Below are 23,309 nucleotides of genomic sequence, written 5' to 3'. Positions count from 1 at the left end.
AGATGATACTTTCTTCTTTCATCACTTCATAGACATTTTTACATATTTTCTGAATTTCTCTGTATTATATCTTTATATCAATATCTACATATCTATATTATATATGTATACACATCTTTCTCCATGTGGAGAGAGAGAGAGAGAGAGAGAGAGAGAGAGAGAGAGAGAGAGAGAGAGAGACTTGAGTTAGTTTTTGCTTTTGTTAAAAATGCCCCAAATATTGTTCTTCATTAACTTTGTTAAGGCTGAAGGGGTCCTTTGAAAGCTATTCCCCCTATGTATATAGGCTTCTGCAGAGTCCTCTAGAAACAAAATATAAGCCTGGTTCTTGGGTTACATATGGTATAGTTTTTGGAACTAGGGAAAGCTGAAAAAAATGACAACCCAGGAAAGGAAACAAAATTTTCCCCATGTATAAGAAATGTCAGCAATCTTCCTTTAAGATCCTGCTTTTTCTGTGGACCTACACAGCTTAGTTATTGGCATTTATCTGTTTCTATATCTTGATATGAAATCAAGAAGTCAGTTAATTGCTAAAATTTCAAACAGTAAATGTAGCTTCAATATTTATTTTGTTCATAAGCTATCCTTCATTTCTTTGTTGTGCTTATTAAGTTTTCATAAAATTACACCCTTTAGAAAGCATTTACTGCTAAATGGTGGGAGAAATAAAAATGAGACTCCTATAATATGAATTTTGTTATGCCAGATAAGTGATAAGCTTCAATGAAAGCTGTTTCATATTCAGAAATCTTCCTAGAATGAATTATTGATAGCTTTGTTTCTTTGTTTGTTAGATGAGATTTCAAAGAATCCAAGTAGTGGAGATAAGGAGGAAGAGAGCTCCAGGCACAGGAGGACAGCCTGTGGACCTAGTTAGTCAGGAGATAGATTGTTTCGAACACAAAAAAACAAGTGTCCTATGGTGCAGGGTGGGGAGAAAGTGGGGGGGGAAATGTATAAAATAAGGGTAAGATGTAAAAACACTAGAAAGGAAAGCAAGAGGCCAAATAAGAAAAAGCTTTCTAAGCCAAATCAAGGCAAGCATATTTTATCCTATTGCCCTGGGTGACACTGATTGAATAGGTGTGTTAGTGTAGTCAAACTTATGCTTTAGAAAGATCAGTTCAATAGCTGACTTATAGATCATAACAAAATAAGAATAATTAATATGGAGACCCCAGTTTTGAAAATCCACACCTAAATGAATAGTTAATAATGATATACCAAATAATGAGTGAGTCAAAGAAGAAATCATAACTTCTGGTCATAAATTCCTGACTAATTTTCAATATAACAATCCATTACTTACTCAAAATTTTCCCCTAAATTCAGTACAAGATATTTATCCTAAATGTCCATTCTTTATGTGATAGAGACATAAAAATTAAATCATTAAGAATTTATTGATTAAAAACTGTTCATCAGCTATGGTAGGTGCTATAGAGGACATAAATATGGATAAAAACATCGTCCCTGACCTCAAGGATATCATAGTCTGATTGAAGAGGTACAACATGATCATGTGAATGAGCTTTCATTCATAGAAGTATTTTCACAATTAAAATGGATAAACATATTTTGAAGTGAATGGCCCCAAGACATTTTCATAAACATTTTTATGAAGACATTTTTGGTCTAATGATAATCTAAAATAAATATCTGATTTTACAGAAGATACTGTGGATTTGCCTTTAATGTACCCTAGAGTTAACATAAAATTGGACATTTGATGAAGCCTTTCTTGATGATCTTGTAGGCAAGATATAGAAATATTGGTTGGATTAGATGGATTCATTGTTAGCTGAATTATTTCATCCAGGATGACAGCTAATAGATCAATATGCTAACAATATTAAATATTGCCCTGTCATATTCATGAATGAACTAGACAAATGTATAGTAGAAATTCTTATCAGGTTTAAAGATGACACAAAACTGGAATTGAGAGCTAGTATGTTGTATTATGAAGTCAGATTTCAAAAATTTTTCAACAAGTCATAATGAAGTCCCTGCTTCATGATCATAAGCTATTTCTCCACCTTCGGTCCATATATTTGTTTCTCTCTTCATCCCTGTATTTTAAATATCACACACACACACACACACACACACACACACACATACTGCCCATTCTTATAAGAGGGTATGGCTATAAATGAGTTCATGCAGTTCTGATTTGCCATCAGTTAAATCTCACAGAAAAAAAAAAAAAAAAGGAATTGTTTCTGCTTACCATCATTCACTCTATCCCAACCTAAGAACTAATTCATTCATTTTTCTTTTTTCTTCTAACACAGCAACCCTTCAAAATGTCCTATTTGTTTTCTTTAACATTTTTCACAAGTCTCCACTTCACACTGGGTTTTCATCTTCCTGACACTATTCTTTTCATCCTGTTCTGCACTTGGATTGTTTCTTAGTTGCGTGTCTTAGCTTCCAAAGTAGTTCATGTTTATACAGTTTTTTTATCATTTACAAGGCACTTTCTTCACAGAAATTTTTTAAGATATGTAATATAAATATTATTACTTCCTTTCTGTTAAAAAGGAAACTGAGACTCAGGGAAATTAAATGACTTGCCTATGGTCATACAGTTAGTAAATATCAGACTGGTACAATATTTCCTTTGTAATTATATTCAGAGCCAAAGTAGCATTTCATATTATATCCTCTACCTTTGAAAGATTAAACTATAAATAAAATAATTCAAAATTTTCCCAGATAATCTTACTGACATACAGAAAGACTATCAGCAATTTTGGGACTTCTAAGACAACTACATTCTGTCTCTATGCCAGTTTTGCAATCAGTCAAAAATTTCACAATTCATTCTCCATTATACCATATCTATTTTTAAAGGAGCTATTTTCTTCGGCCAATTTTATGCTTCCTTTTCTGAGCTGTTGGCTTTTTCCCCAAAATTTGTTGACTTTTTTTTTCTATAAATCTCCTGTATAGCTCTCATTTCCTTTCCCAATTTTTTTTTATGTTTCTTAATTGATTTTTTAAATCCTTGTGGAGCTCTTCCAAGAGAATCCTTTGAGCTTGAGACCAATTTATATATTTGAGACTTCCCCTGAAGGCATTTTGTCATTGCTGTCCCTTTCTGGTTTTGTGTTCTGATTTTCCCTGTTGCTACAATAGCTTTCTATGATCAGTGTTCTTTTTTTCCTTTCTTGCTCATTTTAAAAAGCCGAACTCTGCTCCCAGGACACAGGAGAATTTGTTGCAAGTTTTTTTTTGTTTTGTTTTGTTTTTTTGCAGGTGGACAGGAGTCTCTCACTGACTTTCTGCACCAGAGTCATTGGTGCAATTGGCTTTCCCACTGTGCTAGTTTGGCCTGGCCTAATGCTGCCTATTATGCTAGGTTCAAGGGCTTACAATATTCATTCTGTGCTTTGCTGAGTGTCAGGAGAGGAGGATCAATGCTGCTTGTCTGAACTTTGGCTAACAGTCTCCCTTAGATTCCTCACATTGCTCCTGTGCTGAGTCATGTTCTCCCCTGCCCAAGTAAGACAGATCTGAAGTTTTACCAAGATATTTCAAATTGGAAAATTGTTTTACTCTGAATGTTTGTGAATTTTGCCACTTAAGAATCCATTCAGAAGCTTCATGAAGCATTGATTCCAAGGGAAATTGGGAAGAACTCCAGACAATGTCCTGGCTTCTCTTCACCATCTTGATTTCACTCTCACCATTCTCCATTCCCTACATCTGGTTGGTGATCTGTAGTATACTAATATGCCTGGCGATTTCACTTTGGTTTGTCCCTTCTTTATTCTGATCCAAAAAAATCTCCCTTATTTATCATTTCTTAGAAACATGGATTTACATAAGAATGCCTATATTTAAAAGAAAAATCATCTGGTTCAACTGCCTTACTTTATTTTAAAAATATTTTTATTGATGCTGCTTTTAAAAACATCATTCTCAACCCTTAATGACTTCTTCTCCAAAATCCAAAAGAATCCTTTGTCTGTTTTCCTTTAATTATTGGGCCTATTTTGTAATTGTTCTCCTGTTTCTGCTTACTTCAATGTGATCAGCTCATACGAATTTTCTCAGAGTTTTCCAAGTTCATCATAGTAGTCATTTTCTTATAGCGTAGCAATATTCAATTCAATTCATATGCCACATTTTCTTTAGCCATTTTCTAATTGATGATTATTTACTATCACACACACACACACACACACACACACACACACACAAATTCTGCTGTAAAACAGTCCTCTCTACATGTGATGATTTCTCTGTCTTGGATTTCTGACTCTTTCCTCCATACTTTGCTACCATAACTTAAATACTCTCTCACCCTAGAAATTCCTTCTGCTTCTGGGAGCCTTCTCACCCTAGAAATTCCTTCTGCTGCTGGGAGCTTTCTTACCCTAGAAATTCCTTTTGCTTCTGGGAGCCTTCTCACCTTATAATTATCCTTCAACTATGTTGGTCTCACTTATGCCATTGTAAAGTTACTTTAGGAGTCTCTATTTTGGGAATGGATTGATGTCAGCCATACTTTATTCCCCATCCACCTGGGCTTCTAATTCTATGGATCCTGCCATTATGCATTTATTTGGATACACCTTCATTCTCCCATTTTATAATTCCTTTTTATGTATTGTCTTCCCCGTTAAAATATAAGATCCTTGAGGTCAGGAACTGTCCTTTTTTATTGTATTTGTATTCCTATCATTTAGTACAGAGCCTGAAATGTAGTAAGTACTTAACAAACTTTTTATTTGCTTGACCTTGAGTTCATATCTTATTGACATATATACCCCGCCATTGTGATATTCCATTCATGAACCCCATTGAACAAAGTTCCAGGGATGCCTATGAACCTGTATTTATTTCCTATGGTAAGAGCTCAAATTCATTTTATTATCCATATTGTACACACTGAGATACAGATATTTTTAGTGTGAATATAATATCTTTCCCTCTCTAGGGTTACTTCCTCCTTCTCCTGGATACCCCACTGATACTCTTCTTCATACCGTACTTATTTCCTCAGTGTGTCTGATATAGCAGTTAAGCCTATTCTATCCCTTCACTTTTTAGTTGTGAATAACTTAATCAGAACATCAAATCTCCAGGAAAATACTCTTTCAGTTTTTCATTAGGAATGATATATTCCTGCTTAAAAGCCCATCATTCTTGTATTTTATATTATTATCCAGAAAATCAAATTCCATTCTACAATATCTTCGATGCAAGTTATTTATTTTCTCGTTATCAAAAGGAATAATTAAAAATCTCATTTGTGTACTCAGTTCATCTCTAATCCTTTATTTTCCTTCCCAGATCTTTATAATTCTTACATATTCTTTGCAGGTCTCTTTGGATGCTTCTATTTATTCCCATAAATCACTAATAATTTTGATACTTGTCTGAATCATCTCAGGAGGCATTGTTTTTAGAAGCAGAAGTGAAGAAAAAGACCAAAGTTAGGGTACGTATAGAAGAAAAAGTTTCATAAAACCCTTAGTTTGATGAGAATGAAGAACATGACATTTTTGTATGCAATCTCAATAATAAAAAACAGTAAAATTTTTGACAAGAAAATGAAAGACAGAAATGAAAACAAAATAATAGTTTGTATGCTTCACTTCAGAAATTGAATTTGTAAGAAGTCATATCAAAAGAAATAGGTGTGGAAAAGCAATAAGTATCAAAATGAAAACTCAATTAAATATTATTGAGAATGTGGCTTACGGTATATTCACAATGCATTTCACAATAAATCTTCTTCCAAAGAGCTTTGAGATTTTGATTATGCAGTACACATTAACTTGAGAGTGATTTCAACAAAATCTAATGTCTCTTGAAAGAAAAACTCTAGAATAATAAATTATCTCTGGCTGAAACAAGAATAGTGATTAATGCTAGTACTGAATAATGGAAAAATTACTTCCTCTTCCACAATATTTTGGCAATATTTTGAATTACTAGCTAGTTGCAATCTAACCATTTGAGATTAAGGGGGAACAGATGTAGAGAGATTCATTCCACTTTTACTTGACTTCATTCAGGAAAGTGGGATCCTTTGAGTTATGTTGACTGGATTAAGAAGACTACTTGCTATTATGAGTATGGCCCTCAACAGATATAAAAAGTGACAAGCTCAGAAAGATACAGTGGAAGATTTAATCCATGGTAGCATTTTTCAAATTCAGAGGATTTTCTCTATTCTCTGACTTAGAAAAGTGGGGATGAGTGTTTGATATTGCACAGAAAATTAAGAAATTTGCTTTAGGCTCTAAGTACACTAGGGAAAAGGAAAATTTCATTAAATTCTGAGGTTAGAAAGTCCTTTTTTCTACGTTTGCCACTGTCCACTTTTAAAGTTAACACTGAACTTTTTATTATGTGCTACTGTAGTAGTTCAACAGTAGATCAGATCAACAGTATTAGTGTGATTATTTTAGTAGGCAAGGGATTGGTATTTTCTCATATTTGTCTATTTTGAAGGTTATAAATTTAGATAAAATGAACCTTTCTAACTATTTAGTTCCTATTATAATTGAGATTTTATTTACTTTTTTGTTTCTGATCTCCAGGAAAGTTCAGAGATTCCTAACATTGTATTGTAACTCAAAAGAATTCAGATTAAATATTTACATAAGAAAAAATAAATGCTTAATGAACCCTCATTGTCCAGATTATGGTATTTACTTAGATATACTACTTAGAAAGAATCCTTGAGCTGGCCCATTAATACATAAAGTTTGAATAGATAATGCAGATAAAATATGAGTGGGGAAAAGAACTGAAAAGGATAAAGAGAGAAAGGTATTTTGCATCTAGAAGAGTTCACAATACTTTCAACAATCCCTACATATTCTGTAAAACAAAAACTAATTCTTCTAACAATATTCTTCTAATGATATTATATGACCACGAATCATGGAACACTATAATTATGAAAGAATCAAAATTTAAAGACTTGTCTTAATATTCATCCTTCAAAAGATGGAAGAATTTATGACAGTTTCTTTTCTGTATTTGATATTGACAGAAAAGCCAAAACTTGTTGCTGAAGTAGATATAATGTTATTCATTTCAGAGAGTAAGGTTTGTATGGCATTTTCTACTAAATCCATAGCGTACTATCTATCCTAGATTCCTAGAGATCAGATTTCAAAGAATTTAAAGATAAATGGGAACCTATGGCCTCAAATATCATAGAAGTGAATCCAGAAGGAATATATAGCTGTCAAAGTGAAAATTTTAAGACAAAGAGAAATATTTTTATCAGGAGAAGAGTGATATGTCTGAAGAGATTATGTGGCTACTCAGGGAGTTCATCAAACAACTTTGATTATAAAAGACATGTACAGAAGATAGAAACCAAGACAGGCAATAGATTCTGAATACAAGACCTGCTCCTACATTTTAAGAGTATCAAAAAATTTCAAAAGATCTAAGACTATTGAGGAAATCTAAAGAATGTCTGGGATTTTTAAAAACCAGTGCAGTGGGGCAAGAGTGCTGCTTATTTGGCTGTAAGGAACAATAAATAATCTGAAGAGAAGGCAAAGCTATTTCATTATTTTGCTTCTGTTTAATATGTCAAAGAGAATAACCTTTGAACTCAAAGAACAGAACAAAATGAGTGGTGATATTGTTACAGAACTCCTACTTGCCCTTGAGTTTCAGTTACCTGGCACAGATGAATCAAATCCTGAAGAAATTCCATAAGTGCTAAAAGAACTGGCAGTTGTGATTTTTGAACTATCAGTGATTTTTGAATCATTGTGAATACTAGAAGAGTTGAGATTCATGACCTATGACACATTGAATTAGTTGACTTTGATTATTGGAAAAATCTTATAGTATATTCTTTAAAGGATAGTAAAGATCTAACAAGGGAAGTATTCATCAAAAAAAAAGTCAACATTATTTGTTATTTTGACAGGGTTATTTGGTCTAACAGATCAGGAAAATAATACAGAGGTTCTCAAACTGTACACCCAGGGAGCCACAGAGAATTCAGAAGGGTGCTATAGGATGTTCTATACCATGTCTTTTTATGAAGTTCTTGAATTTTTGATGTTTTTTTTTATTTCTACTTTCAGTTATGCCAGTAGCATCTCAAACTTTCTTGTTTGTAATGTCACATCTTATAGATGTATTTTGGTGATTGTTGTGTTTAAAAAGCAAGATTTTTAACCAAAACTGAAAAATCAATGTGGCAGTGTTCAAAGTGAACCTTTTATTCAAAGGTCTAAGAAGTTGTGCAGTGCCCAATGGGTGCACATATCCCATTAGTAAGAAAAGAATGAGATTATGGTTATTTAAGAATGAAATAATTTTTTTCTATCAAGCTATGGATATTATATTTTTCAATCATCTACTGAGTTAATGTTGTTTAGACCTAAATACTAAATTAATAAAACTATTACATATTTCTTTTGGTCTGAATATCATGAAAAAATTGCTGAAACACTAGGGTATGATGAATTTAAAAATTGGAAACGTTTTAGATAACAATTTACTTGATGCCCATTGGAAATAGGATATCTCATGGCATCTCAAACTCAACATGTCCAATATAAACTCATTATCTTTCCCCTTAAACTCGTCCCTCTTTGGGGACTTCTCTATAATTTTTGAGGATATCACTATTCACTCTGTCATCCAGGTTTGCAACTTTGGCTCTATCCTTAATTCCTCATTCAGATTATGACAGCAATTACTAAATTTGTCGGTTACTGGCAATCACTTATTAAGTCCAGTCATTTATATTTTTACAACATCTGAAATATATGTTCCCTTCTTACACAGTTATTACCCTTGTTCAGACCCTCATTACCTGGACTATTGCAATAACTTTCTAATTAGTCTCCTTGCCTCAATCAACACCTTCACATAGCTGCCAATAAACTCCAATAGCTCCCTATAACCTCCAAGATAAAGTTCTTTAAAATTAAAATTTAACGGTCTTCACAACCTGTTCCCTATTAAGTTTACAGTCTTTCTATACTTTTTTCCCCTTGCCAAATGAGCCTACTTGCTGTTCTGCATCTCCCATCATCATGGCTTTACATTGGCTCACCATTGCTAAAATGATCCCCCTCGAGAATTTCTACTTTTAAGCATCTAACTTTCTTTAGGCCTCAGTTCAAAAGCCACCTTTTATAAGCAGCCTTTCCTACTTCCTTCTCCCTTCCCCCCTCCCCAGAACCTTCCTAGGTTACCTCTATCTCCTATGTATGGATTTTACAGATATCTAATTATCTACATGTGAGCTCCTTGAAGGCAGGAACACTTTTTTTTAACCTTTCTTTGCATTATCAGCACTTAGAACAGTGCCTGGATCATAGTAAGCATATAATAAATTATTGATAATTGGTTGATTAATTTTGGTAAAGCACGTTATAGATTCTTTTATCTTATTCTCATGTAAAAGATGGAAAAATATGGTAGACAATAATTGAATGAGGTAGATTTAGATTTGTAAAAGTGGTATTCATACCAGAAGATATTCATTAATAGTCAGCCAACAAGCATTTTGCTATATATCAGAGATATAAAGAAAGATAAATAGCCTTTGACTTCAAGGAGTTTAATGTCGATTTGGAAGTGGAATTTTGGATGTAGATTATAGATTTAGAATTGAAAGTGATTGGAAAAACTAAATGGATCATTCAAATTTTATTGGTGAGGAAACTGAAGCTTAAAGAAACCAAGTCATTTGCCAAGGACACATGGTTGAACAAGGTCCAAGGAAGGCTTTAAACTCAGTTCTTCTTATCTCTAGGATTATTGTTGTATCCATTACACTGCCTAGTTCCCTATGTCTTGATCTTATTAACACTTTTATAAAAGACTTGGATATAGTCAAATGGCATGATTATTACATTCTCAAAGGGATAACTAATACACTGAATAATAGGGTTAGTTTCTAAAAAGAATTTGATAGACTAAAATACTGACCAAATCTAATAATCATAAACATAACTGTCTAAATAGAATGATGATAAATATATCTTATGCTTGGATCCAAAAATCAACTTTGTGAGTATAAGATGAGGAATACATCCCTATTTAGTAAATCTTCTTTGAAAGAGCCAGAAGTTTTAGTGGATTTCTAACTCAATATGAAGCAAGAGTATGATATATCAATCAAGGAAGCTCATGTAATATTAAATTATATTAAAACAACACAGCCTCCAAAAGATATGCAATTGCCCTCATCAGATCACATATGGAATTTTGTATTCATTTGTAGGTTCCATAGTTTAAGAAGGGAATTAATAAACTAGAAAGAATCCAGAGGAAAGAAATTAAGGTGGTATAGAAACTTGGGATCATGATATAAGAAAATTGGTTTTAGGAACTGGGAATGTATATCCTAGTGAAGAGAAAATTTAAAGGAGAGAAGTTATATAGTTGTCTTCAAGTACATAAAGTATTGTAATATGGAAAAAAGAATCTGCTTATCCTGAATATCCTTAGATAACAGAGCTATGAGAAATTGATAGATGTCACAAAAAGAAAATAAATGATGTAAGGAAAAAATTTCTAACAAATTAGCAATAACAACAATAACAGCTCCAATAAATCAAATTATAAAATTATAATAAACTGTTCATCAGGTACATTACCCTTCATTGGATATTTACAAAAACTAGATAACAATTTGTTGGATAATCATAGAGGGGATTGTTGTTCAGTAAAGGTCTATGTTTTAATAAAGATTGTCTCTAAGGCCCTTGCAGCTTTCAGATTTTGTGATTCAAAGGACAATGAGAAAACGTGTTAGACATATAACTGCTATAATATATTGCCAACAATAATTATGCTGAACAAAATATGGAGTGAAGGATATAATTCAGGAAATATATGATTAGAAAAACAGATAGACTAATCATTTATTGAAAGAGGGCAATTTGAGTAATAACTGCCACATGACATTAAAAGATCTAGAGTAAGTCCTTTGGTAGATTGGATGGATACCTAAGAAGAATTTTTGTGAAGACTACACAAGATATAAATGCCAGAATGGGTTGTGATCTATATTGTTGAATAAAGTAACCACATTGCTGAATCACAGATCTATTGAAGTATTTATAACACTGTAATACTCAATTTGTCACCAAGGTGCTTGAAATGTCTCATAGCTATCACTTCTTTCCCTTCCCATTAATAACACCTAGTTCTATGTCTGTGTTCTTAATAAAAGATTACTGAATGAATGAACTATTTCATGCTTAGATTGATTTAATAGTTTCCTAACTGATTCCTTGATTTCAGGCTATCTCCATTCCAGATTATCTACATACTAGGTCTTGTTAATACAGTGCCTTGATTATGCCATTTGCCTCCTCAACAGTCTTCATTGTTTATCTCTTTATTAAAAAAATTTTCTCTTTACTGAATTCTACTGCTTTAACTCTCAAAACTTCTCATGATCTAACCATACTTCATCCATTCATAATTAACTCTTATTTATTCCCTAGGTGTCACTTCCACGATAGTCAAACAAAAAAGTCAAACATACTCTTTCCACTTCTGAATACATCCACTTATGTAAAATAATGTAAAATACCTTCCTTTGTTTTCTCCAAGGCCCAGCTCAAGGCTAATATCTTTCATGAAACTTTTTTTTGATTATAGTCCTAACTGATCTCTTTTTTTCTGGCCCATCAATAATTTTATAGTCTGTAATACACAATTTCATAGAATATTATACTGCCTTGTAATGTTAAATAATTATTATACTTTCTAAACTTGTTCCTCTTCTGAAATTTTAAGATCCTTGGGGCACTGGGAATGACATCATTTTCCTTTATCGTTCAAAATATTTATCACAGAAAAACAAAACAGGGAACATCCATAGTTGGGTCATAGGTTCAGTGTAAATTATAGGGCAATTGGAGGGAACCTGAAATAGCTGAAGTTAAGGGGTAGGGAGGGAACCTATACCTATGTACCAGAACAATTGGTGAGCTCAGATCCAATTAAACATGGAGTGAGGGGAAAGACTAGAAATAGAAGGAAGCAGTAGATAAATGGCACTAAACCTGGAGTCAAGTCAGAGTCAATCCACATAGATACGGGCTATGATTTGCAGTTGAATAACTAAAGAAAGGATGTCAGCCTCAAAAATTTTGTCAATCTGAACCTGAAAAACCAATAGTGAATGAGGATTGCCACCAGCAACATTCCACTAGAGTTCCAACAAATTGACAAGCACACAGTTATGTTGCTCAGACAGAAACCAAAATGAGTAGTTTGCAAAGCTCAGATGAAAATCGAACTTTGCTCTACATTAGAATATTTATGTGACCCTGAAAGTTTTTAAATTCCCTACCTTAGGCATCCTTGAGATTCTTGGGAAATGAAGCATTTCTCAGAGAAAGCAGCAATAGGATCCCACATCAAAAAATCATAACCAAACAGTACTTTTGTATTTATTCTAGAAATACAGAGTCTGACCCAGTCATAAAATTCCAGTTCAGAAAGAAAACCTATCTATAAAAATGAGTAAATATAGAAAATTCCCATGACAATGACATATTTTGATGCTAGAAAAGAGAGAGGAAAAGAGAGAGAGGGGGAGCGAGAATAATTCCAAAGTATCTCCAAAAAAATTATAAAAGAAAAACAAAAGTTGGCCTCAAGATCAATTAGAATTCCTGCAAGAAATTAAAATGTTAAACAAAAAAATTAGAAAAGAAAATGAGGGAGGGAATAATTGGCAGGAGAATTACATCAAGGATCCAATTAGTGTGGATATAAGGAATTCCCTGAAGTGATCATATTATTTGAATTCATTTTGCATATTTCCATTGGTCTGGAACTAATTACTATATTTTACATAATTATAATTTCAAATAATGCAAATTTGAATAGATGTGACTACTTCAGGAAATTTTTTATTCATATTATTCGGGACCTAGCTATAATAGTTTTAGAACAAAAGAGGTTCAAAATCATATCCAAGTAATAGACTCCCTGAAAATTAAAATGTATGAATGGATGTATGAAATAGCATGTGTTACATATGCAAAATGTATCAAGAACTTTGCTAAGCATTTGAAATACAAACAGAAGCAAAAGTATGGAAAATGTAATAATAATAATTAGTGTAGAAAGGAACCATAATTAGGATTATTTTCCTTACTTCAGTCAGAATAAATTCAGAAATTTATTTTCCTCTACCAGCTCTGAAGTCAGGAGTACCTGAGTTCAAATCTGACTTCAAACAGTTGATACTTCCTAGCTGTGTGACCCTGGGCAAGTCACTTACTCCAATTGCCTCAGGAGGTAAAAATTGAAATTCTGAAAATAAAAGGCAAGATTAATAAAATTGAAAATAAGAAAACTATTGAATTAATAAATAAAACTAAAAAATAGTTTTATGAAAAAACCAACAAAATAGATAAACACTTAGTTAATTTGATTTGAAAAAAGGAAAGAAAATCAAAATGTTAGTCTCAAAAATGAAAATGGAGAACTTTTCACCAATGAAGAGGAATATAGAGCAATAATTAGGAGTTATTTTGCCCAATTATATGTCAATAAATTTGATAATCTAAGTGAAGTGGAGGAATATCTACCAAAAAATAGATTCTCTAGATTAATAGAAGAGGAAATAAATGTTTAAATAGTCCCATTTTAGAAAAAGAATTAGAACAAGCTATTAATCAATTTCTGAAGAAAAAATCTCCAAGGCCAGATGGATTTACATGTGAATTCTACCAAACAATTTAAGAACAATTAATTCCTCCCAAAGAAATCTTAAAGAAGGGAAAGGGACCTATATGTGCAAGAATGTTTGTGGCAGGTCTCTTTATAATGGCCAGAAACTGGAAACTGAGTGAATGCCCATCAATTGGAGAATGGCTGAACAAATTGTGTCATATGAATATTATGGAATATTATTGTTCAGTGAGAAATGACCAGCAGGATGATTTCAGAAAGGCCTGGAGAGACTCACATGAATTGATGCTGAGTGAAATGAGCAGGACTAGGAGATCATTATATGCTTCAACAACAATACTATATGATGATCAAATCTGATGGATGTGGCCATCTCCAGCAATGAGACGAACCAAATCAGTTCCAATAGAGCAGTAATAAATTGAACCAGCTACACCCAGCAAAAGAATTCTGGGAGATGACTATGAACCATTACATAGAATTCCCAATCCTTCTATTTTTGCCCACCTGTATTTTTGATTTCCTTCACAGGCTAATAGTACACTATTTCAAAATCTGATTCTTTTTGTACAGCAAAATAACTGTTTGGATATGTATACTTATATTGTATTTAATTTATACTTTAACATATTTAACGTGTATTGGTCAACCTGCCATCTGGGGGAAGGAAGGGGGAAAGGAGAGGAAAAATTGGAACAAAAGGTTCGGCAATCGTCAATGATATAAAATTACTCATGCATATAACTTGTAAATAAAAAGCTATAATTAAAAAAAACAATTAATTCCAATAATATATAAACTATTTGAAAAAATAGGGGAAGAAAGAATCCTACCAAATTCCTTTTATAATATATCTAAATCAGGTAGGGTGAAAATAGAGAAAGAAAATTATAAACCAATTTTCCTAATGAATATTGATGCAAAAATAGTATACAAAATATTAGCAAAAAGATTACAGAATATCATCACCAGGATAATACACTATGACCAAGAAGGATTTATACCAAGAATGCAGGGTTCAATATTAGGAAAACTATTAGCATAATTGACTATATCAATAACCAAACTAAAAAAATATCATATGATTATCTCAATAGATGGAGAAAAAGCATTTGATAAAATACAACACCCAGTCTTATTAAAACACACACACACACACACACACACACACACACACTAGAGAGTATAGTATTAAATGGATTTTTCCTTAAAACGATCAGTAGCATCTATTTAAAACAGCAAGCATTATATGTAATGGGGACAAACTAGGACCATTCCCAATAAGAACAGGAGTGAAACAAGGTTGCCCACTATCCAATACAGTATTAGAAATGTTAGCCTTAGCAATAAGAGAAGAAAAAGAGATTAAAGGAATTAGAGTAGGTCATGAGGAAACCAAATTATCACTCTTTGCAGATGATATGATGGTATTCTTAGAGAACCCTAGAGAATCAACTAAAAAACTAGTAGAAACAATTCACAACTTTAGCAAAGTTGCAGGACATAAAATAAATCCACAAACATCATCACCATTTTTATATATTACCAACAAAGTCCAGCAGCAAGAGATACAAAGAGAAACTGCATTCAAAATAACTGTCAATAGTACAAAATATTTGGGAACCTATCTGCCAAGGGAAAGTCAGGAATTATATGAACACAACTACAAAACACTTTCCACAAAAATAAAGTCAGACCCAATAAGTTAGACAAATATCAAGTGTTCATGGATAGGCCAAGCAAATATAACAAAAATGACAATATTACCTAAATTAAGCTACTTATTTAGTGACATACCAATCAAACTTCCAAGAAATTATTTTACAGATCTAGAAAAATAATAGCAAAGTTCATCGGTAAAAACAAAAGGTCAATAATTTTAAGGGAATTAATGAAAAAAAAATGCCAGTGAAGATGGCCTAGCTGCAAACTAAAACTATATTATAAAGCAGCAGTCATCAAAACCCTTTGGTACTGGTTAAGAAATAGAGTAGTTGATCAGGGGAATAGGTTAGGTTCCCAGGGCAAAATAGTCAATGACTATAATAATCTAGTGTTTGATAAACCAAAGACCCCAGAGATAAGAACTCACTATTTGACAAAAACTGCTGAGGTAATTGGACACTAGAATGGCAGAAACTAGGGAGGGACCCATACCTAATACCATATATCAAGGTGAAATTTAAATGGATTCATGATTTAGACATAAAGAGTGATATTATAAGCAAATTAGAAGAACATAGGATAGTTTACCTCTCAGATCTGTGGAGAAGAAGGAATTTGTGACCAAAGAAGAACTGGAACTTATAATAAAACACCACATAGATAATTTTGATTATATTAAGCTAAAAAGTTTTTATATGAATAAAACTAATGCAGACAAGGTTAGAAGAGAAGCAATAAATTGGGAAAACATTTTAACATTCAAAGGTTCTGATAAAGGCCTCATTTCTAAAATATAGAGAGAATTGACTCAAATTTATAAAAATTCAAGCCATTCTCCAATTGATAAATGGTCAAAGAATATGAACAGCAATTTTCAGATGAAGAAATTAAAACCATTTCTAGTCACATTAAAATGTGCTCTAAATCACTACTGATCAGAGAAATACAAATTAAGACAACTCTGAGATACCACTCCACACCTCTCAGATTAGCTAAGAAAAAGATAATGATGAATATTGGAGGAGATGATGCTCAAAAAGTCATCAACCGTGCACATCCTTTGATCCATCAGTGTTTCTGTTGGGCCTATATCCCAAAAAGATCTTAAATGAGGCAAAGGGACTCATGTGTGCAAAAATTTTTGTGGCAACCCTTTTCACAGAGGAAAGAAGCTGCAAACTGAGGGGATGCCCATCAATTGGAGAATGGCTGAATAAGTTATGGTATATGAATGTGATGGAATATTATTGTTCTATAAGAAATGATCAGCAAGATGGTTTTAGAGAGGCCTGGAGAGACTTACATGAACTGATGCTAAGTGAAGTGAGCCAAACCTGGAGATCATTGTACATGGCAACATCAATATTATATGACAATTCTGATGGATGTGACTCTTTCCAACAATGAGATGATTGGGGCCAGTTTCAATGATCTTGTAATGAAAAGAGCCATCTACACCCAGACTGTGGGAACTGAGTGTGGATTGTAACATAACATTCGCACTCTTTTTGTTGTTGTTCATTTGCATTGTTTCCTAATTCATTTTCTTTCCTTTTTAATCTGATCTTTTTGTGCAGCAAAATAATTGTAAAAATGTTTACACATACTGGATTTAACATATTTAAAACATGTATAGCATATAATGGATTACTTGCCATCTAGGAGAGGGGGTGAGGGGATAGAGGGGAAAATTTGGATCCTATGCACGGATCAGTATTGAAAAATTATCCGTGCCTACATTTTGAAAATGAAAAGCTTTAATTAAAAAAAAAAAAAGAGAATTACCTTTCTTACCTATTTTCTTTCAGGGAGCTCAAAAAAAAAAAAAAACCATAGGATCAAATTAATGAAGTATCTAAAGCAAATATCATTTTGAGGTCCTAAATTCAGGTGCTTACTGTTTCCAAATGCTTCTTTATTTAATTTCCTTTTTTACAAGCCATTTTTAAATACAAAAATTTTTGGCATTATTTTTCTTGATAGATATTGGCTAAGTTAAAAGCTCAAAACCTCATCCATAAAGAAGCATTTGTTTCCTGTTCCTTCTCATTTACCAGCTGGCCTATTTCTCCCTAGTCTCCTTTTTCTGTGATATATATAGTTAATAAAGATTTAGGAAAGCATATTCATCATAGAGTCATAGAACTGTAGAATTACTGGATTCAAACAGACTTTGAGAGGTTATCTAGTCCAAATGCTTATTTCTAGTCAGGTTTACTCCTAAACCTTTCCAGAAAATCTGAAAACAATAGTTTTTAATCTCTCCAAAGGAAATATCATGTCTTGCCTTGAAAACCCATACCAATATTTAACAGCTCTCTCTGTAAAGATACTTTTACTTAGAACTAATGTAGCTTCTTGCTATAATTTAAATCCATTTTGCTTTAGTATGATCAGCTAATATTTGCTTCTGTGAACAATCCAGCACTATATGTAGAAAATAAATAGTGTACACATAGGGGGAAAGTACAGCTATTTCAATCAGGAAATCTTTGTTTCTATCAAATCTTATGGTCTTGAAAACATTTAAAAATATCATTAGTGAGTAATGAGAAAAATATCCATTATTTCAATCTAATAGAGATATTATGAGGATCTTTTAAATTATATCATGTTTCTAAAGATACTTTCAGATATCTATGATAAGTTAGTTGATTCCATTTTGAATAATATTCAATAAGATCCAGTAAATCCAGGACATACAGATCCATATTATTTTCAATTTTCATTCTAATACTGTATATCATATTAAATTATTAAAGTATGTTGAGTTCAAGTACCACTGAATGGAATTATAGGCATAACCCTTTGCATTTATACCGGAAGGATAATAGCTTTTACCTGCTTGGTCATTCAGAATTTGACCTTTTCTTTTTTTCCTTATGGCCTGCTGAAATATTTTATCCCTTTCTGTCTTATAACCTTCTGGGTTATAAAAGAAAATTGATATGAAATTGATGCTGGCTATAGCTTTAGTAAAGCAAAAGAAGACATTATTAATTACAAAAGCATGTATGGAGAAAGGTTCAGCACAGTCAAGGAGGACTTCAAGGACCAAGAAGGAGAAATGAAGACAGATCTGACACAGGTGATCATTCAGTAATACTAATGTGAGATGTACTCTTCCTTTTCTGGATTAAGATATATTCTTCTCATGAAAAATAAAGACCCTTAAAGGCCTGTCATGACAATCTTTTTAAAAAATGTATTTTAATGACTAAAAATTGAAGAAAATACAAAACTTGGAAAAAGAAACTGTTTCCACACATGCTAGGTACCCAGAATATCTAACTTTATTGAGTTTGCTTTGTCCTGTGAAAACCTACTCAGGAAGAGAAAGAAGTTCATAATAATAATAATAATAATAGTGATAACAATAACCTTCAATTCAGAAAAAGAAAGAAATCTTATCTCAGATCCACCTTCTTTCAGAGATAGAGGCAACTATAAAATTTAGACATTTTTCTATTCTAAGGCATTCAAACATAAGAATCAGTAATGTGAAGTCAAGGTAATTGGGGGGGGAAGTGGGCTAATTTCAAGTAAATGATCAAAGCTGAATCTTGTAAGATCAATAAGAAACTTCAGGATTCCAGGGTTACTGGTATAAGTAAAATGTTTTGATGGGAAAGAAATAAATTCATCTTCAATTCAGTCACAAAGATCTATTCTGGTATACCTGAATCAGAGGATTTATAGCAACTAGATTAAGTTAAGGACTAATCCTTCAAATAAAGACAAAACCAGGATTCTCATAGCATACATGGTACAAAAAAAAAAAGCCACAAATCCTTTATGGAAATAATCAGCAAAATCCTAGTTATCAGAGCCCCAGGATGTCCAAAACTTTTTATGCAAAATTCTATCATCTTAGAGAAGAACCAGCAAGCTACCTTGAGTAAAGCATGGTTAAAATAGATCTAATTATTTAAACATTTTTTTCAAGTACTGGCATGATTTTTTTTTTTTTTTGCCTTTTGAGTTCCAGTTGCTTAAATGAAACATTCATGCTTTAAATTCAAAGTCATACTGTCAAATCTTTTCACTTTAATAAAAATTTGAATTACCTGCCTTAGGGCATTATTTAATATCAAATTAAAAAAGTACAAATTCATGAGTCTGATTTCCCAAAGTAATTTTTATGTAGAACTAAGACTAGATTTGTATTACACATTGCAAGATTAAAGGAACAAAGTATGTAATCACAAAAGCCTAAGAAATGAGAATTTGAGTTACTTTAGAAAGGACTCCTAAAATTATATATAGGATAGAGATTTATTCATACTATTCTGAAGGATTCCAGGAGAAAACTACTATCTCAATAATCCCTGCCAGCAGAGTAGAATACTTTGTTCCCTATACCGAGACTGAATTAGAATCTAAATTATATATAATTTTAATTTTTTTTAAAAAAATTATATCATTCTTAAAATCCATTCTAAAATCTAATTTTAGATCACATGATCTAAAATATGTGAAACATATTGATATATAAATGTTTCCAATTTACTGTATTACCATGATCTTTGTTTTTAATTAGTATAACTGATAGTACAATTAATATTGTTTAGGAAGAAGTAGTTACTGATCTAGGATTATATAGCAGCCAAACCCTCAGGTAAGATTTTTGTATAAAAATATAATTTATGACCACTAATAGTTATCCACCACATGAGACAGTTGATTATTTGCCCTGTCAACTCTAATCACATAAGTATATGCCCATGACCAGCACAATCATAGAAATAACTTTGTTCGATAATCAGCTGAGTAACAATGTCTAAAGGGGCAAAAAATAGGCCAATATATGCTTATTAATGGGATTCACTAGTTTCATGGAATATGCTATATTCAAAATCCCCCAAAAGTATTGCATGAAAATTTGAAAAAATTTTCAAACTTTCATGCAATAAATAAAATATCATATTGCCCAGACATATTGCCCTGATTATGATATACAGTTGAACAGACAGCCCATTGAGCTTTTCCACTAATATGCATGTCTTTCACAGGATTTAAAGAAGGACCTTGTGCTTGACTGAGTCCTGAACTGAATAAGAGATTGGTTGTGTTGCATTTAAAAAAAACATGAAATCATTTCATTGACTCCATCCATGGTAGTCACTATCACAAAAGCACTGTATCAAAGAATGTAAAAGTTGAGGATTGGATTTACAATACTACATAAAAGATTCCTCCCAATAACAACAAAATGATCATCATGCCTTTCCTGGAATATCTCCAAAATGGGAGACACATATAAGGTAACTAATTCCAATTTTGGACTGTTCTAAACTGGTTATTAGTTGTTTTTGTTTGTTTTCTCCTGACCCTAAAGATGTCTCTATGCAATCTCCTAGTTCTCCTTTCTGAGACCATGCATAACAATTAAACATAGTTATCAAGTCTGAATTTTCTTTTCTTCAAGCTAAATACACCAAGTTCCCTCAACTAATCTCAATTCATTTGGGTCATAAACTCAAGGCCCTTCACTATTGCCCACCCTTGAACACTCTCCACTTTAAGTAGGTCCTTAAACTGTAGGGCTCAGAGCATAACAAAATACTTGTTCAAATGGGGTCATGTAACTAAATGTGAGTATTGTGAAACTATGATTTATTATCAGTAAATATTTGGTTTGTATATCTATATACTCAGAGTCATGTAAAAAATTCTTAAGTGAAAGGGAGACACAAGTAAAAAAAAGTTTAAGAACCCATGATCTAAACCAACAGATGAGGCAAGGGAGATCAAGAGATGTCAAATGATTTGTCTAAAATTAGACATGCATTAAGCATGACAGGCAGAAGGTCATGGACTCAGCCCCCCAGCTCCAGAGCCACTGTCATGTTGTCTCTGAAAAAAGAGAGAAAGTAACCAAGCTTCTCAAATAGGGGGAAATACTCTTTCTTTTTTCTTTTTGGAAAATACTCTTAAAAGATCTTCACATATAAGTGTGTTATAGTGGAGTGATCGTACCACCTTATAACTGTCATCTTTTCTACTTCGCTATGAGATGAGAGAGGGAGCAAAGAAGTTTAAGTGAACCCTACAGAGCTGTTATAACTGCTCAGGAATGCTAGGGAGGCTAACTAAAGCCAAGCCTCTCACTAAGTCTACATCCTAGGAATAGTCTGTCTGGTTATAATAAAGGAATGATTCCAGAATCACACTCAGTGCGTCAAAATGTTCGCAATCTATGTAGCAGGTTTCACAAATAGAAGAAAAGAGAAAACTTAGTTAATTGAGGTTAAAAGTTGATTCTATGTACCAGTTCTAACATCTACTAGTTATGTGACTATGAATAAGTCATCTCTCCATAAGTCTCAGTTTCCTCCTCTGAGAAAAAGAGAAAAAAGCTCATACTATTTACATCATGGGATTGTTTTAAGAAAAGTTCTCTGCATACCTTAAATTGCTTTGCATATGTGAATTATTATTAATCATTATTACAAACTCTATACACCTATATGAAGACAATTTTCCAGTTAAAATTTCATTTTTATTGGCTACTTTCTCTGTTCATCTTTCATATGTGCTAAATTATCAGTGTTGTTTTAGAGCATAAACTATTCAAGAAACAGAATTCTATATATCAATCAATCAATATGTATTTATTAAGCAGACTATGCTAAATTTATTAAGCAGACATAGCTAAAGGCTATGAGTTCAAAAAAATGAAACAATTTCTTTTAACAAAGAGCTTACATTAAAATGGAAGAGACAAATAGGTATAAAAATATACTCAGCATAATATACACATTTTTGTTTTTATTATTCAATTGTTTCAGTAATATTTATATCTTTATGACCTTATTCAGGGTTTTCTTGGCAAAAATACTGGAATGGTTTGATATTTCTTTCTCCCACTCATTTTACAGATGGGGAAATTGAGGAAAACAGGATTAAATGATTTGCCCTGGCTTTCTTTGTAATAAAACAGAACAGAAAGTTAAGGCTTATCTTGGATTTTTAAAGCAAAGAAAAAAAGTGAGGGTAAAAGCTCACTCGTTGCGCATAGCAGGAAGAGCTTGCAGAAAAAACTGTATAACCAGTTTCTAAGAAGTGTGCTCTTCTGACCATGCCAGACATTCAGAGGTGGCCAATCTTAGCCATGGTAGGAAAAAGTAGAATGCTGTGTGACTCTATGTTGATCAATCTGAACTCATGCAGCCAAACCCCTTATAAATTCTATAAAGTAATTAAATAAAAGAGAGTTTGGAAAGGAGGACATTATCTGTTTGGGGGGAATCAGGAAAGATGTCATGTAGAAGATGATCATCTGAAAGAAGAGACAGAATCTATGAGTTGGTGGTAACAAAGTAATATATTCCAGGCATATGAGAGGGCAAGTGCTTAAGAACGGAGACAGAAAATGGAATATCATATAAGGAGTAGAGAAAAAACCAGTTGCCGAGGGGAGGGAGATAATATTCAGGGAGACTAAAAATATCTATGGGGGCCAACTTGTGTAGGACTTTTAAAGTTAAACAGAGGATTTTCTATTTTATCCTAGAGGAAATAGAAAGCTGTTAGAATTGATTGAATAGAAGAATCACCTGGTCACAAGGTTAGATCTGTTCTTAGAGAGAATTACTTTGGCAGCAGTGAGAAGGATAGACTGGAGTGTAAAAAGATTTGAGACAAAAAAAAAAAAAAAAAAAAAAAAGATTTGAGACAGACACCAAATAGGAGACAGTTGCAATAATCTAGGCAAGAAGTAAGGAGGGCATGGATTAAGATAGCAGCTACGTGAGAGTAGAGAAAAGACCATACATGAGGGGCATTATCATCATTTAAAATATAGCAATATTTGACAACTAATTTGCTATGTGGATTAAAGCTAAGTAAGAAGTCCAGGATATTTGAGATTACACAGATAGGAGACCGGAAGAATAGCTGTATCTTTGAAAGAAATAAGGGAGTTTGGAAAAGTAAATGATTTATGGGAAAGGATAATCAATTTT

At 32.5% G+C, this 23,309-nt stretch overlaps 1 protein-coding gene and 1 long non-coding RNA gene across 3 annotated transcripts in view; one reads left to right on the top strand and one right to left on the bottom strand.

Annotated features, from left to right (window-relative positions):
• The window catches only part of CA8 (carbonic anhydrase 8), a 141,715-nt gene that overhangs the window by 16,178 nt on the left and 102,228 nt on the right, over window positions 1-23,309 (bottom strand). The window lies entirely within an intron of this gene.
• LOC116420575 overlaps window positions 1-23,309 on the top strand; it is a 46,186-nt gene that overhangs the window by 2,803 nt on the left and 20,074 nt on the right. The window contains exons 1-3 of one of the 2 annotated variants that reach the window (XR_004230936.1): window positions 5,235-5,458; window positions 18,282-18,430; window positions 20,355-20,606. This is a non-coding gene — a long non-coding RNA (uncharacterized LOC116420575). Of the gene's footprint in view, window positions 1-5,234; window positions 5,459-18,281; window positions 18,431-20,354; window positions 20,607-23,309 lie in introns of those variants that run through there. The other variant, XR_004230935.1, reaches the window with a different exon arrangement.

The sequence above is a fragment of the Sarcophilus harrisii genome, chromosome 1, assembly GCF_902635505.1.
Source record: "Sarcophilus harrisii chromosome 1, mSarHar1.11, whole genome shotgun sequence".
Classification (NCBI taxonomy): domain Eukaryota; kingdom Metazoa; phylum Chordata; class Mammalia; order Dasyuromorphia; family Dasyuridae; genus Sarcophilus; species Sarcophilus harrisii.
Note: the sequence above shows the minus strand (reverse complement) of the source record. Positions and strands in the feature narration are given on the sequence as shown.